Raw genomic sequence first — 15,457 nt, 5'->3', positions numbered from 1 at the left:
CGCTGGCACCACATATCCGATACCGGGCAGGCTACACCGGACACAACGTAGCCGATGCGCTGTTGGTTTACTGGCAGAACGGATCGCTTCCAACGATCAAGAACGTGTTCGATTCACGTACGGCGCTCCGACTATCCTGAGCTTGCAGGCATGAGCGCTGACCACGGTGCACCATTGGCAGAGGTCCGGTTCGAATCCGGTGGGATAGTCACATCGACCTATGGTGCAGTGGAAGCACACCACCTTGTCACGGTGGAGGCGCGGATTCGATTTCCGCTGGGTTGACCACGCTGGTAGGGCATCGTAAGCCCGCTGAGGATAGGTGATGTACACACCGGTCTTAAGCCTCGAATCCAGCTAGGCGAGTAGCTCTATTGGATGCCGAAGGTTCGCTACTGGAGGCAAGAGCGCTGACCGTGGAGGTCAGAGGACCGGGTTCGATTCCCGGCTCGCTGCCAACTGAATACGTACTACGGGTCGAGGCTAAAGCGTTACTGGACTTCTAATCCCTTGGTCGCGGGTTCGAATCCCGTCACGGTCACCATGACCGTGTAGCTCAGTGGTAGAGCAGGAAAAAACCGCTTGGCAAAACATATCCGTAGGTTCGTATTTAGGAGATTACACAAGGGTCGGCGGTTTCGGGTTATTGCTTTGGGAGCAGGTGATCACGGGTTCGAATCCCGTTCGGGGCGAATTAAGTAGCTTCGGTAGTCTAGTGGCCTAAGACGCCTATTAAGCCGGGCCAAATCATATCCTTGTGACGAGAGGGCCGGTGCGAAAGCACCGGCTTTCTTGTACCTGAAACAAAATGGAACGGCTGTATAATGGGGACAACAGCCGGTGACAGGGGAGAGTGGAGGTGAGTGAAAGCGATAGTGTCAGATATATTCCGACTTCGAAAGGGCCGGTGGCAGTGAGGAATGCGAGCCAAGCCCGTTGGGCGCGAATCAATGACACGCCTGAAGAGGTTCGACTGACGAGAGACCGCTGGGAAGAGTTGAGGGCTGAGGCTCGTGATTGTGCTTACTGCGGTGTTGAGATGACGTTTACAACGATGGACCACATGATACCGCTGAGTAGGGGCGGTCGGCACACAGAGGACAATATTGTTGCCTGCTGTGAGCGCTGCAACTGCGAGAAGGGAGACCGAACGCCTGAAGAGTTTGGACTGCTGCCGTACTGGTGGAGAGATGAAGGGGAAACAGGTTGAGTGTTATAGCTGCTCGAAAGCACAAAGGCAAGATTGAGGTAGCGTGCGATTCTCAGACGACCTACGGGTGGATGAAAGAGAATACAGACACGGGAAAGATCGTGCAGCTGAGCAAACGGTTCGCGGTTGGAGCCGTGGGCCTGAGTGAGGCCGGGGCATTGTTCCGGCGTTACGCAAAGAGCCGAAAGCCTGAGCGCAACGATGAAGACGGCATTGCAGATTACATGATCGACTTCTATGAGTGGGGCAAAGAGCGAACGGCTGAGCTGGAGAACCTGAACAAAGAATCAGAGTACATGCTGATTGTTGACAACCGGATTTGGGTTGTGACTGGACATTTGGTTCAAGAGTACAAAGAGCATGCAGCGATTGGCAGTGGCATGGGAGAGGCTCGGGCAGCGATGCTGCTAGGCAAGACGGCTGAAGAGGCTGTTTGGGTTGCTTGCCAGATAAGCCTGTACTGCCATGAGCCGGTTGTGGGATTCACAATCAAGCCAAAGGAAAGTGAGACAGATTGATGAGCGCAAAGGATTGGAAGACACGTATCACCGGATACGGTACAGAGGCACCGGACCAACTGTTGGCGAATCCCGGTAACTACCGGAGGCATGGTGCAGATCAACAGGAAGCCATGACGGCGATTCTGGAAGATGTTGGCTGGGTACGTGACGTGATCGTGAACAAGACGACTGGTCACATCGTGGATGGTCACATGCGGGTGGAGCTGGCACTGCGTGCAGGTGCTGATGAGATTCCGGTGAGCTACGTAGAGCTGACTGAGGATGAAGAGCGCAAAGCGCTTGCGACGTTTGACCCGATTGCCGGGCTGGCAATGACAGACCAGAACAAGATGCACAAGCTGACCGGGCGCATTGGAACGATGAGCGATGCGCTGGAGGCGATTATCAGCCGGGCAGCGGAGCGAAAGCCGGGCGGTGCAGATTTGCCACAAGGCATTGAGGATAGCAAAACCCGGAAGAGTTCGCTGGAGACCTACGAGAACAGTACGGTTCGGCAAATACACTTTCCGCTGCTGCAGAATGAGTATGCAGAGGCGAGTGCGGCGGTGAAAGAGATTGGTGATCGAATCAAGGCAGAGCGCAATGCTGATGTGTTGTTCTGGCTGATCGATCAGGATGCAGAGGCAAAGGGATACACATGGCGACCGTAGCAAAAAAGATTGACTGGAAAGATCGAACAGTTGGAGAGGGCACCGAAGAGTGAAGGCTTGCACGAAATGCGGTGCTGAACAGGCGCTGAGCGAATACACAAGAGACCGCTCTAAGCGCGATGGACTGAGACCGATTTGCAAGACGTGCACCTACGAGAAGACTAGAGCCTACCGGGCGGCAAACACTGATGCTATTCGAGAGGGTCGGGCTGATTACCGGAAACGAAACCGGGCTGAGTTGAACCGGAAACAAAAAGAGAGGCAGGCGGGAAAAGACCCTGAAGAGCGAAAACGTTACATGCGGACCTATTACCGGGAAAACAAAGAATCATTCTTGGAGGATTGCCGACAGAGGCGGTTGCGAAACATTGACCGGGTGAGGGCTTACGACCGGGAAAGGCAAAAGAATCCTGAACGACGTAGGCGGCATTACCTGACACAGATTGTCCCGAGACGGGCAAAGGGTAAGCGAAACAGAATCAAGCCTGAAGCCATAGATGCGATGTTCGAGCAATATGGAAACCGATGCTTGGCATGTGGAGCAACTGAACGATTGACGATTGACCATGTGGTTCCGTTTGCGAAAGGCGGTAAGCATGAGATTGAGAACTTACAACCGCTTTGCCATTCATGCAACAGTAGCAAGGGTGCAAAGACGATTGACTACCGGAGGGCGTTACAGTGAGTACTGCGAGCAAACAAAAGATTGACTGGAAAGACAGGACCGTTGGAGAGGGGGTTGAGAATCCAAAAGACATTGTTGAAAACGAGCTGAACTGGAGAATCCACACCGCGTATCAACAAGAGGTGATGGAGGGCGTGCTGGACGATATTGGCTGGATACAGCCGGTGCTGGTGAACAAAAACACCGGCGTGCTGGTAGACGGGCATATGCGTGTGGCATTGGCGCTGAAGCGTGGTGCAACAGCGGTTCCGGTTCGGTACGTGGACCTAACACAAGCCGAAGAGGACCGGGTGCTGGCAACGCTGAATCCGATTGCGAGCCTAGCGCATGAGGATGAAGAGGCGCGGGCAGAGCTGGCAAAGCGGGTGAAGTTCGAGAGTGAGGCGCTGAGGCAACTTGTTGGTGTGACTTCTGCGGATGAAATCAGTCGAGACCATACAGAGGTGTTTGGCGCTGACGATGACGTGGAAGACGATTATGATGAGTTTCTGGATGATGCCTATGCTGATGAGATGATTCGGCTGATTACGTTCGTGATGACGGTTCCGGAGTACGAGGGCGCGATTGATGCGCTGGAACAGATTTGCGACCGTGAGGGCATTGAGACAAACAGCGATGCTGTGATGTGGCTGATTGAACAGTACGGTGATAACGGCGTAGAGGGATAGACATGGAAACCAAAGACACTAGCAGTAGCACGATGATTGTTCCTGAAGAGGACGGCATACCATCAGCACGGATGCTGCACACCAAAAGGCGTGAGCTGGAGCTGAGTGACTACAAAGACAGATCGCCCTCAGAGAGTGACATTGGAACGATCATCAAGGAATCCACGCTGATATTCAACGAAGAGACGAATAAGCTGGAGATTGTGTATCTCGTGCTGGATGACGATGTTTCTGACGTGGAGGATGCGCTGAGCCGGATTCGATTTGGCAAGAGCAATCGCAGTGGAGGCATGATTACGAACAGCCGGATTATTGGTCATCAGCCGCGAAACCTACCGAACCGTGATTATTGCACCGCTTCGAGCCTAAGCGTGGAAGACCCGAAAGCGCATGGCGTGATTGCTTCATATGCAGATAAGATCGCCCGGTACTATCAGTATTACAACCCTGAGATGTACAGCGGTCATGCCGGTGAAACAGAGCGCGTGTTGCCAGAATGGCGAATGGAGGGCAGCGTGTTCACTTCTGGCATTATCAACAAAAACAATCCGCTGGTGTACCACTACGACCGGGGCAACTTCAAAAACGTTTGGAGCAACATGCTGGTGCTGAAGAACGATGTAAGCGGCGGCTACCTGAGCGTTCCTGAGTACGACATTGCATTTGAGCTACCGAACAATAGTTTGCTGATGTTTGACGGGCAGAGCCTGTTGCACGGCGTAACACCGATTGGCCTGCACACTGAACAAAGCTATCGGTACAGCATCGTGTTCTACAGCTTGCTGCAGATGTGGCATTGCTTACCGATTGATGAAGAGATGGTGCGGCTGAAGAAGCGGCGTACAGAGCGTGAGCGTCGTCGCCGGAAAGGCAAGACAGAATGACCAAAAAGGAACAGCAGCGGGCAGATCGCTATGAGCATAGGGAAGAGCTGAAGCTGCAAGCGAACCGTCAGGGCAGTGAAGCGGCTGAGCATCCACAAGTGCGGCGTCAGATCGAGGATGCCCGGTTACAGATCAAAGAGCTACAGGCTGAGCCGGAAACGGCTTAGCCTGATGTTGGGAGAGAACCATTGGACATACAACCGGGTGCTGACCTACGTAGGCCGGAGCTACGCAGGGAGGTTTGGCAACGCTTCTACACTATGCACTTGCAGCTAAGGGCTCATCCGGGGGGCGTGTATTATCTCATCCCTTACCTGAGAGACCGCTTGGGCTGGGATACAGAGGATACGTTGTTCTTCTGTTTGCTGAACGGAAATACGCAGCATCCGATGACGAGCCTGTTGCTGATGGAGGCGTACAAGGCTGGGGGCATTCTGGGCGTCAAGAGATTCTGGCGAGATAACTACCAGATGCTGGAGTTTGATACGGACCGGAGGCATCACAAGTCAGAGCTGGACACATGTGTGGAAAGCTACCAGATGATGGTTCGTGGCTCGGGCACACAAGAGCGGTTCTGGAGCCGGGCAGCAAAGGGCGGTTGGGAATCGGTTTGGAAGGCAGCCCGGTCGATTTACAGCTTTGGGCGGCTGAGCGCATTTAGCTATTCAGAATACTTGGCAATCGCGGGCGTGCCATTTGAGTGCAATGATTTGATGCTGGAAGACCGGGCTGGGAGCCGAAGTCATCGCAATGGCCTGTGCATCGTGACGGGCCGGGATGAATATGACTGGCACCAAAGCAATCCGGCATTTGATGGGCGGTATGACCCGGTGCTGATTCGACAGCTAACCCGTGAAGCTGAGGGCTTGCTGGAAGAGGCGCATAACCGAAACAGTGGAAAGCCGTGGATCAGAGACGTGGGCTATTTCACGATGGAGAGTGCGCTGTGCACGTACAAGAGTTGGCATAGACCGAACCGGCGATATCCGAATGTTTACAACGACATGATGTATGACCGGATTCGGAAGTTCGAGAGACGGTGGGGCGCTGAGCGCTCGCAGATATTCTGGGAGGCAAGGCAGGATTGCTTACCGGCTCGGTTTCGTTTGGAAGACAATCCGTTTGACCCCGGACTAACGGCGGTGAAGCAAAACTATTATCGAGAGACCGGTAAGCAGGTGATGATGGGGTACTTGTGGCCTGAGCTACGCAGTGACTTTGATGCAGATGTGGAGGCGGGCGCATTTGGCGAGCGGGAAGACAAATGACGATGACGATATTTGAGCGCCTGAGCATCGACCCTGATGTAGTGAACTGGTATGACTATCTGTATCGAGACACTCCGGTGGAGCTTCGCAATGGGCGCTGGTACAAGCGTGAAGACAAGTTTGCACCACTTGGACCGGGTGCACCGAACGGCGTCAAGGTTCGACAGTTGATATGGGAGCTAACTGATCGAAAGATTCGAGGCGTTACGCATGTCTTGACGGGCGGTAGTGTTATTTCGCCACAGAATGCACGTACAGCGATGGTAGGCAAGTATTTAGGGCTTGACACCACGATAGTGCTGGGCGGGCGCTCTTCCACGCTGGAAACGTTGAGTAGGCATGCACCGGCTGCATTGTCTCTGAGCTTTGGAGCAAACATAGACATTATCAAAGCGCCATATAACCCGGCGATACGAGCGCGGCTACGAGCGCTGGCTGAGCCGCTGGGAGACCGGGCGTATGTGATTCCGTATGGTGTGAGTGCAGATGATGATGAGAGTGATAAGCGGATAGCAGACTTCCATGCGGTTTCAGCAAAGCAGGCGATGAACCTACCGGCTGAGATAGAGAACATCGTCATGACGTTTGGGAGTGGCAATGCGAGTGCGAGCATGGTGCAGGGCTTGGCTACTGCTGGTCGAGAGCTGAAGCGCTTGGACTTTGTGAATGTTGGTGGCTCTCGGAAAGAGTGGTTTGACAAGAGGATAGCGGCGATTAGTCGAGGCTCGGGTGTTGATGTTACGGGCTGGCTGGAGCAAACCGATGTGCATTGGCATGACACATTTGGAACAGGAATGTGGAAGTACCATGACCGGGTAGATGCGAAACCGGACGGCGTGCGGCTGCATCCGATATATGAGGCAAAGACATTTACGTACATGGAGAGTAATCGCTGGTTTAGCAGAGACTTCATGGACCGTGGAGGCAAGACGTTATTCTGGATTGTTGGTGGCTTGGAGAGGATGCCAACGGAATCGGAATTGCGGAGAGGCTGGACATAGGCATGAAAGAGCTGCTGTATCTTATCGGTTCGGTTGGGAGCGGGAAAAGCACGGCGTTGGCAAAAGCGTTGGAAGGCGTAGAGGGTACGGCGAAGAAATATGAATCGCTGCCGTATTACGAGTACAGCAAAGATGCGGTGCAGCTAGGGCTACCGGGCGGCATGTTTCCGGGTACGGACCGGCTGCAAATGGCAATCAATCCAGTAGCGATTCGATTCATACGAGAGGCTGAAGCGCAAACGATTGTGGCAGAGGGCGATAGGCTGGCAAATCGAACATTCTTTGATGCAGCCATAGATGCAGGATTCAAGCTAACGATTGCATGGATAGATACACCGGAAGCCATTGCCGCTGAACGCAGAGCAAACCGTGGACACGAAATGACAGCCGCGTTTATCAAGAGCCGTGATACGAAGGTTCGAAAGCTCGTTCGACACTACGGTAGAGCCGTATGGAGAGTAGACGGTAGACGGAATCCAGATCAGATAGCTGAAAGACTGAAACAGCATCCTGCTATCATCCAGATTCGGAATCAATCACAAAAGTAACTTATGGAGGAGAGGCTAACCGATGGAACAGATAGTGAGAGATGCAGAGGGCAATACCCTGAAACCGGATGAACCGGCAAACAAAAGAGCGCTGTATGACGATACCGGTAAGCAGATTTGTGGTGGCCGTAGGCGATCAGGCGGACGGTGTAGACGATCACCGCTGAAGGGGCGAAACCGTTGCAGCCTGCATATTGGAGCGGGAAAGAATGTTGGACCGGCTCATCCACAGTACAAAGATGGGCGCTATAGCAAATACCTACCACGCGGGCTGAATGACGATTATCTGGATGCACGGGTGGATGAAGACATTCTGAACATGCGTGAGCAATATGCGCTGCTGGATGCCCGGCTACGAAACGTTATCCAGCGGAGTGCGAGCGGTGAGGCGGCTGCACTGTGGAAACAGATCGGGAAAGAGTGGAAGACGTTCAAGAGCGCTCAGAGCATTGGCGATATTGAGACGATGACAAGGCAGATCGACGTGCTGGATGACTTGGTACGGCGTGGAGCCGGTGAGGCAATGGCATGGGAAGAGATTGGCCGAATCATTGAACAGCAACGAAAGCTGGGAGAGACAGAGCAAAAGCGGTTGGTGGCGATGCAGCAAATGGTGAACAAGAATCAACTGAAGGCGGTGATGGGCCGCATAGCGGATATTGTTCAACAGAACACCACAGACCCTAAGCTGCTGAACGCGATTGCGACAGAGATACGGCTGACGTTCTTGGAACAGGAACCGGCTCGGATTGCACCGGTGAGCGAAGAGGGGCGATACGCACATGATTAGCCGGAGAGGGCTTGTGGGCGGTTCGGCAATGACGTACGGCATATCGCATTTGCTGGACCGATTGGAAATGTCGAGCCGGGCAATGGAAGCCACTACTGAGGCCGCGTTGGAAGACTACCCGAGCGATATGGAGACGTTCGTGGATGAGGTGCTGGGCGGCGGCTTGTGGAGCGCTCAGAGGGAGATTCTACAGAGCGTGGCAACACACAAGCGAACGGCGGTTCGTTCGGGCTACTCGGTAGGCAAGACACATATCAGTTCAAAGATCGCGGTTTCGTTCCTGCACACGAATCCGAACAGCATTGTGGTTACGACGGCACCGAGCGATAGGCAAGTAACGAACATCATGTGGCGTTACATTCGGCGTGAGTACAGTGGAGCGCGGAGGCCGCTGCTAGGCAAGGCGTTCACCAAAAAGATTGAGATTGATGACGATTGGTACGGCATTGGTTTCAAGGGCACAGACGATAACACAGACGCGCTGCAGGGCTTTCACGCTGAGAATATTCTGGTGATCGTGGATGAGGCGGCGGGCGTAAGCGAACGGCTGTTGCGGGCGGCTGATAGCATCCTGACCGGTAGCGGTTCTAGACTGCTGCTGATTGGAAACCCTACGAGTACAGGCGGTATGTTCCGGGCAGCGTTCCATGAAGAAGCACACCGGTACAATCAGATCACGATCAACGCATTTGATACACCGAACTTCAGCACGTTTGGAGTGACTTCTGAAGACATGCACACGGGCGCGTGGAGAGACAAGGTCGAGGGCCGGAGCATGCCGTATCCGGCGATGGTGGACCCGTATTGGGTAGATGACCTGATCGACACACACGGCATTGAGCATCCGTATGTTGAGGCGGCGGTGTTTGCGAGATTCCCGACTGGAGCTACGAACGTGTTGATTGCGCTTTCAGACATTGATGCAGCGGTGGAGCGCGAAGAGCCGGTGAACCGAAGTGCACCACTTTATGCGGGCGTGGACGTTGCACGAACCGGTGAGGATGAAACCGTTATCTGCGTAAGGCAAGGCATCCACGTTATCCATACAGAGGCGTGGCAAGGGCAAAAGACGATGGAGAGTGTTGGTCGCATTCAAGACGTTCTGAGCCGAATGAGCGTGCATGGCGAGCTGGCAGAGATTCGCGTGGACGTGGTTGGTATTGGTGCAGGCGTGGCTGACCGGCTGGAAGAGAATGGCTATCCGGTGGTTGAGGTGAACGTAGCCAAAAAGAGTAGTGACCGAACAGCGTACCGAAACCTACGCCAAGAGATGTGGCATCAGCTACGCAACCGGTATCGAGAGGGCTTGATTGCGTTCGATGGAACAGGCGAGCTGGACCGGGAAGCCAAAAAGCAGTTGAGCGATATACGCACGAAATGGGATAGCAACTACACACAGATGGTGGTGGAATCGAAAGAGGAAGCCAAAAAGCGTGGCAGCAAAAGCCCTGACCGGGCTGAGGCTCAGGCTATGGCGTTCATGGTATTGCCTCCTGAAGACGAAGAGCCGGAAAGCTACTACGGTATTGGCGTGGCGAATACTAACTGGTAGTTAGGCAGATGCCGCTGCAAGCGAACGATTGAACGGTGAGAGGCGAGCAAGAGACGGCGTTCAAGAGAACCGTGCAGGCGCAGAGCGCAGATCGCCTTATAAAATATTTGTTGTGCAAAACCCTTGCACATTATACGGCAATGAGTGTATAATACATGTAGGCGGGTAAGCAATGGCACCGCAAGGGCGGGCAGCGAAACCCAAAGGGAGTTACACCATGAGCTTCATCCATTCTCGAACACCACGAACGACCGGCAACTACGATGTAGCGAACACTCAAGTATTCGTCCGCGTGCTGAGCAAAGATGCAGGCGTGAGCCGAAAGTTCATCGGTCCGGTTGGTGTCAACGCTCGACAGGCTCAGGACTTCTTGGTTCTTGTTATCGGTCAGCTGAAGGGCGAGGGTCTGACCTACGCTTACGGCGATAGCTACGAGACCGTTATGCGAGACAGCGATGGAAACAAATACTTCCTGACCATATCCCGAGAGGAAGTAGCGTAGGATAGCTTGCGCATTATACGCGCATGGTTTATAATCATATCAATGGCAGAGAGGATAGGCACCGCAAGGGCGGGCATCCAAAAGCCGAGAGGGAATCCAGAAATGACCAAGACATACGCAATCACAAGCATCGGGCGAATCACGAAGTCTCGCAAGGATTTGGTTCGCAATGCGAGTGCTCGCAAAGTGAACAGCGTTGTTCGCAAGCTGGAAACCGATAAGGTGCGTCAGGGCATATTCGAGGAGCCGGTGAAGTACCAGCGCTACTGCCACGAAACCGGTGAGCTGCATATCCTGAACAAGATTGATGGAACCGGAAAGCTCGTTTGGCGGGCTGTATAGCAGGCAAGCAGAGTGAGACCTGCAAGCGCGGGTCTCAGGATTAGATCAAGGGATACGAAACAAAGAGAGGATTGAGAAATGAGCATGAGTGTGAAGATCAAGGTTGAGCCGAATGAGATAAGCGAAGGTGTTCATGAGACACCGGGCGATAGCGTGACGGTGGAAACGAACAGCGCGTGGAATGGAAAGATTGCGATTGAGGTGCATGACGAAATACCGGGTGAGACCGCGCTGGTGTCGATGACGATAGCAGAGACCTTGCGACTGGTGGACGCTTTGCATGAAGCGGTGAATGAAGCGCGGCGTGCGATGAAGATGGCAGCACGCTAGAGAGGATTGAGCAATGGCGCTGGACACGATGCGCAAAGCGATGACGGCTGGAGCGAACACGTACGCAGTGACGGCTGAGACGATGGACTACCGGACGTGGAGCATCACGGCTACGAAAGATGATGAGCCGGTGGCGATGGGTAGGCGCAAAGATGGAAGTGGCATCATGCGGCGGTCGATCACTTGGAAGGGCAGCGCAAAGCAAACAGCGGTGGTGACAGATCACGAAATGGAGACCGTGATGCAGGGCTTGTTTGCTGAACACGTTTATGATGCCTGAAATATTGCCCGGTGAAATGCCTTGCATATTATACCGGGCCGGTTTATAATACATGTAGTGAGAGAGACCGGAGGCGCTGCAAGGGCAGGCACGGGAAAGCTCCAGAGGGAATCCATCATGGCAAAGCGAACCATCACCATCACAAACCGCGTAGGCAACGAACTGGTGCACACGCTTCCGTTCGATGTGGTTGCAAAGAATGACATTGACGTTGCGAAGGCGATTGATGCAATGGCAGTCGGAGCGGCGTACGTCACGGTTCTTGGTGGCAATGAGAATCCACACCTGCGCAAAGATGTTGTGTACCTGATTTACGATCACGGACGAAAGACGGTGCAGCCGTTCTTTGGGAGCCGGGGCTTGGACCGGGTTATGAGCATCCTGTTCGACTAGACGAAAGCGGAGCCGGGAAACCGGCTCCAAACCTGAAAGGGCTGAGACCATGCGAGCGCGTAGAACGAATCTTGACATCATGGTTGAGAAGATGAACACGGTAGGTGAGCGGAAGTTCCATGTTGGATACGATGCAGCGGGCATCTATAAGGGCAGCGTGCGTTGGAAGTATTGCCTGATGGAGGGCGAAGTGCAGGTCACCAAGTGGCGTGGCAGTAAGGCACAAGTGCTTGATGACATTCGAGCATCGGTAGCACGAAACAAAGCGCGGGCTGCATAAGCCCGCTGGAGGCATGAGACGTGAGCAAAGAGCGGATAGCAGCGCTGGAGACACAAGTGGAGGCGCTGAGGCATGTGGTGGGTTCGTTGATTTACGGCGTGTCATCGCGGTCGGTTATCTCTTTCAAAGAGAACGATGAGCTGGTGCAGGCGCTTGACGATGCGTTTGCTGATCGGGTGATCGCTGAGGGCGGCGAAGAGGGCGGTGAGCTAACGGTTCAGATTTCTGCCACGGCTTTCAATCACCTGTTCTTCGTTTCGTACGAGAATGAACAGATGACGCCACACCGTGAGCGGGTGCGCAAAGCGCTGGAGGCTGCACCGGGCCGGGCACATTCACGCGGTCGGGTGTACAAGCTAACGCTGAGCCGAGAGGATTGGATACCGGTAGCAGAGGCGTTGGACGTTCGAGACCTGATTGATTCGGTAGCGGTTGAGAATCGACCTGAGTACCGGGCGCTGGCAACAGCACATGATCGGATTATGGACGCGCTGAGCTAGAAAATATTGGTTGTGCAAAATCCTTGCACATTATAAAAGTATCGCGTATAATATATGTAGTGAGGGAGAGCAAAGGCACTGCAAGGGCAGGCGGCTCAAACCACAAGGGACACACATCATGCACAAGCTACTCTACGCAGACGCCACTCGGATTGAAGATTCCCGCACATGGGTTATCACCGTGAAGGTGGACGGTGAGGTTGAGGAAGAGACCTACCGACGGAGCGCAAAGCTTGCGACCGAGAAGTCCGCTCGCAGAATCTTCGATGCCACGGTTGCCGACTTTGAGGGGATTGCCCGCGTGCGATTGTTCGAAGTTAGCTTGCAGGGCTGGAAGCGGATGGAAGAATACGACGGTCGATAGATCACAAGCGGAGCCGGGAAACCGGCTCCAGCCTAGCCAGATGGAGAGTAGAGCCGTGATTACCGTAGTGACCACAAAGCGAACAGGCGTTGATGAAGTGCTGGTTGCAGGCGCTGAGGGCTTGCTGGAGGCGGGCGTTGAGAAGACGTATGCACATTTCAATGTGCGGCTGGAGGGCAGGCTGTTTCAGGAATACGTGTTCGTATTCGAGACTGAGGCCGAGCTGGACCGTGCGGTTCGAGACGTGCGGGCTGAGCTGAAGCGCGGTGGCGCTACGATGCGACAGACGTTGCGTGACACGGGCGATTGGGGATTGCGGCATATTGCCTAGCAAAAAACCTTGCATATTATACCGGGCGCGATTATAATACATGTAGACGGGAAGACCGGAGGCACCGCAAAGGCGGGCACGAACTTCCAGAGGGCACACACCATGAACCACCGAATGAACGTTACGAGCAAAGAGCGCTGGGAACTGAATCAGTACCACGGTGCAATCCTCCAGACTGGCGTTGAGACCGAAGAGACGGTGCAGCACTTGGAGACCATCGAGACCGCTTACTGGCTGAATGGCCGCTGCATCGCTGAGACGGCTGAGGCGCTGGTGGAGATGCGAGAGGCGCTGGACGCGGCTGCGTTCTACGTTCGTGAATCAACTGCGAACGGCTGCACGGTTGCTGAGATGCTGGAGTACGTGGCGGCTGACGCTTAGGCAAGAGTGGAGCCGGTTGGTCCCGGCTCCAGTGGAGAGTAGATATGAACCTTGGTATTTGGCGAGAGGCGATTCGAGACCGGTATGCAGCGTATGAGGCAAAGCAGGCGGTGAAGGCGCTGCGAGCTACGGAGGGCATTGAGATTAGCGATGAGGCGCGGGCGCTGTACGATGTGGCTGACCGGCTGGATGATAAGGCGCGTGCGAGCTATCAGGCGATATTCGAGACGCTGAGTGACCGGGCAGATACGAGCCGTGAGGCGCTGAAGTACCGGGCAGGCATTGAGCGAACGTATTGGAACATCGTGGGATTCCACACGCTGTAGGCAAAGAGCGGAGCCGGGAAGCCCGGCTCCAGCAATAGGAGATACCAGAATGACACGTTGGCATGGATTGATGGTTCACAGTGATCGAGGCTTTGCGGTTGACAGCATTGAAGACGATGGGGTGGACCTGCTGTTCCGAACGCAGGCAGAGGCGATTGAGTACGCAAAGAAATACGCTGAGCGCTGCGACTACTTGGTGGTGAGCGTTTGGAATCCAACGGTGGAGGCCGGGCTGTTCGATGACCCGATGATTGCGTACGTGGACGGGAAGGCACAAGTGTTCAAAGGCGAGGCCGGTTTCCAGCGGATGCGCTCAGGGCTGATACGTGAAGGCCGTTGGAGTGGGCGTATGCCAGTTGGGCGAAAGACGGCTGCGAAGTAGCTTGCACATTATACCGGGATAGTTTATAATCACATCAGTGAGGTGGGGAACACCGAGGCTGCAAGGGCAGCCGGTTCCTCACCGGAGGGCTTACCGCCATGACGTTCACAACTTTCCACAAGTTCAATCCATCGGGCACGCAGGAAAAGCACCTGTCTCAGCTCACAAGTGCTGAGAGCGTGGAGCTTCTTGCAACGCTCATCCCGGTTCGAGACGCTGCTGTGGCCGAGTTCGAGACCGAGAAGGCTGGGACCGTGAAGGTGCACTACCTGAATAACGGTCAGGCAGACGGCTATTGGCCGAACGATTGGGCGAATGACTTGCTGAGAGACCTTGGCAAGAATCCGGCTGAGTGGCTGAGCGCATACGGACCGGTGGTGGTCGAGTATCGAGAGGCCTAGCGGCAAGGCGGCTCCCGGCTTACGGGCTGGGAGCCAACAGGAAAGAGGCAAGACATGATGCTGTACAGGCATATCATCAAGCGGATTCATGTGGATGGTGGTGACAGCATTTTTGCAGCAACGGATTCGTTGCGAGAGGCTGAAGAGTACTGGTCAGACATTGGAAAGCTTCTGGAGACAGATGGAAAGGCGATTCATGTCTCAGGCGTTCGTGAGTACATTTGGATTCAAAGAGGCCGCGAAGACAAGCGCATGACGTTGGAGGCGTAGGCAGATGAACATGAACATTGGCAAAGAGCTTGACGCGATGGTGGGAGACATTGAGCGGGCTGAGACAGAGGGCGATCATCCGGGTGCAGAGGCGGTTGCGTTAGCGCTGGTGAAGCGGCTGGTGCAGATCAGTGACGAGCCGGTTGACCCGCTGGAAGAGTTCTTTGGCGAGAAGCGAACGATCAAGAGTTTGTTTGGCAGTGATGCCCGTGCAGAGCGGGCTGGAGAGGAACCGGACAAGAGTGGATAAGCGATCAATAGAGCGGTTGCGTCGATTGGCGCGGCGTGGGGTGCAGATACGTTGCACCGAACCGGATAAGCAACAGGGGCCGTACAAGTGGGTAGCCGTGGAGGGCGATGATGCAAAGGAACCGAGACCGGTATCGAAAGCAGGCTGAGGATAGCTTGGAGCGGGCTGGAAGATCATCGTCCGGTGCGATGACCCGATTTGTTTACATTGCGATGGCGTTTGTTTATGTGCTGCTCATGGCGGTTGATGGAGAGGAGGCGAGCGAATAGAGCGCGGGTGGGTTGGTGGGAAGAGCGCGGGCCGGGCTTCCGGCTTGCAGGATATAGGGGCTGAGAAGCCGTGGAGAGA

The 15,457-nt window shown here is 54.5% G+C and overlaps 1 non-coding gene across 1 annotated transcript; it reads left to right on the top strand.

The window, feature by feature from the left end:
• Positions 1-214: 214 nt before the first annotated feature.
• On the top strand, positions 215-285 carry TRNAD-GUC (transfer RNA aspartic acid (anticodon GUC)). The gene has a single exon. It is a non-coding gene; the product is annotated as a tRNA-Asp (tRNA).
• Positions 286-15,457: the final 15,172 nt, after the last annotated feature.

The sequence above is a fragment of the Tenebrio molitor genome, unplaced genomic scaffold (genome assembly GCF_963966145.1).
Source record: "Tenebrio molitor unplaced genomic scaffold, icTenMoli1.1 SCAFFOLD_113, whole genome shotgun sequence".
Taxonomy (NCBI): Eukaryota; Metazoa; Arthropoda; class Insecta; order Coleoptera; family Tenebrionidae; genus Tenebrio; species Tenebrio molitor.
Note: the sequence above shows the minus strand (reverse complement) of the source record. Positions and strands in the feature narration are given on the sequence as shown.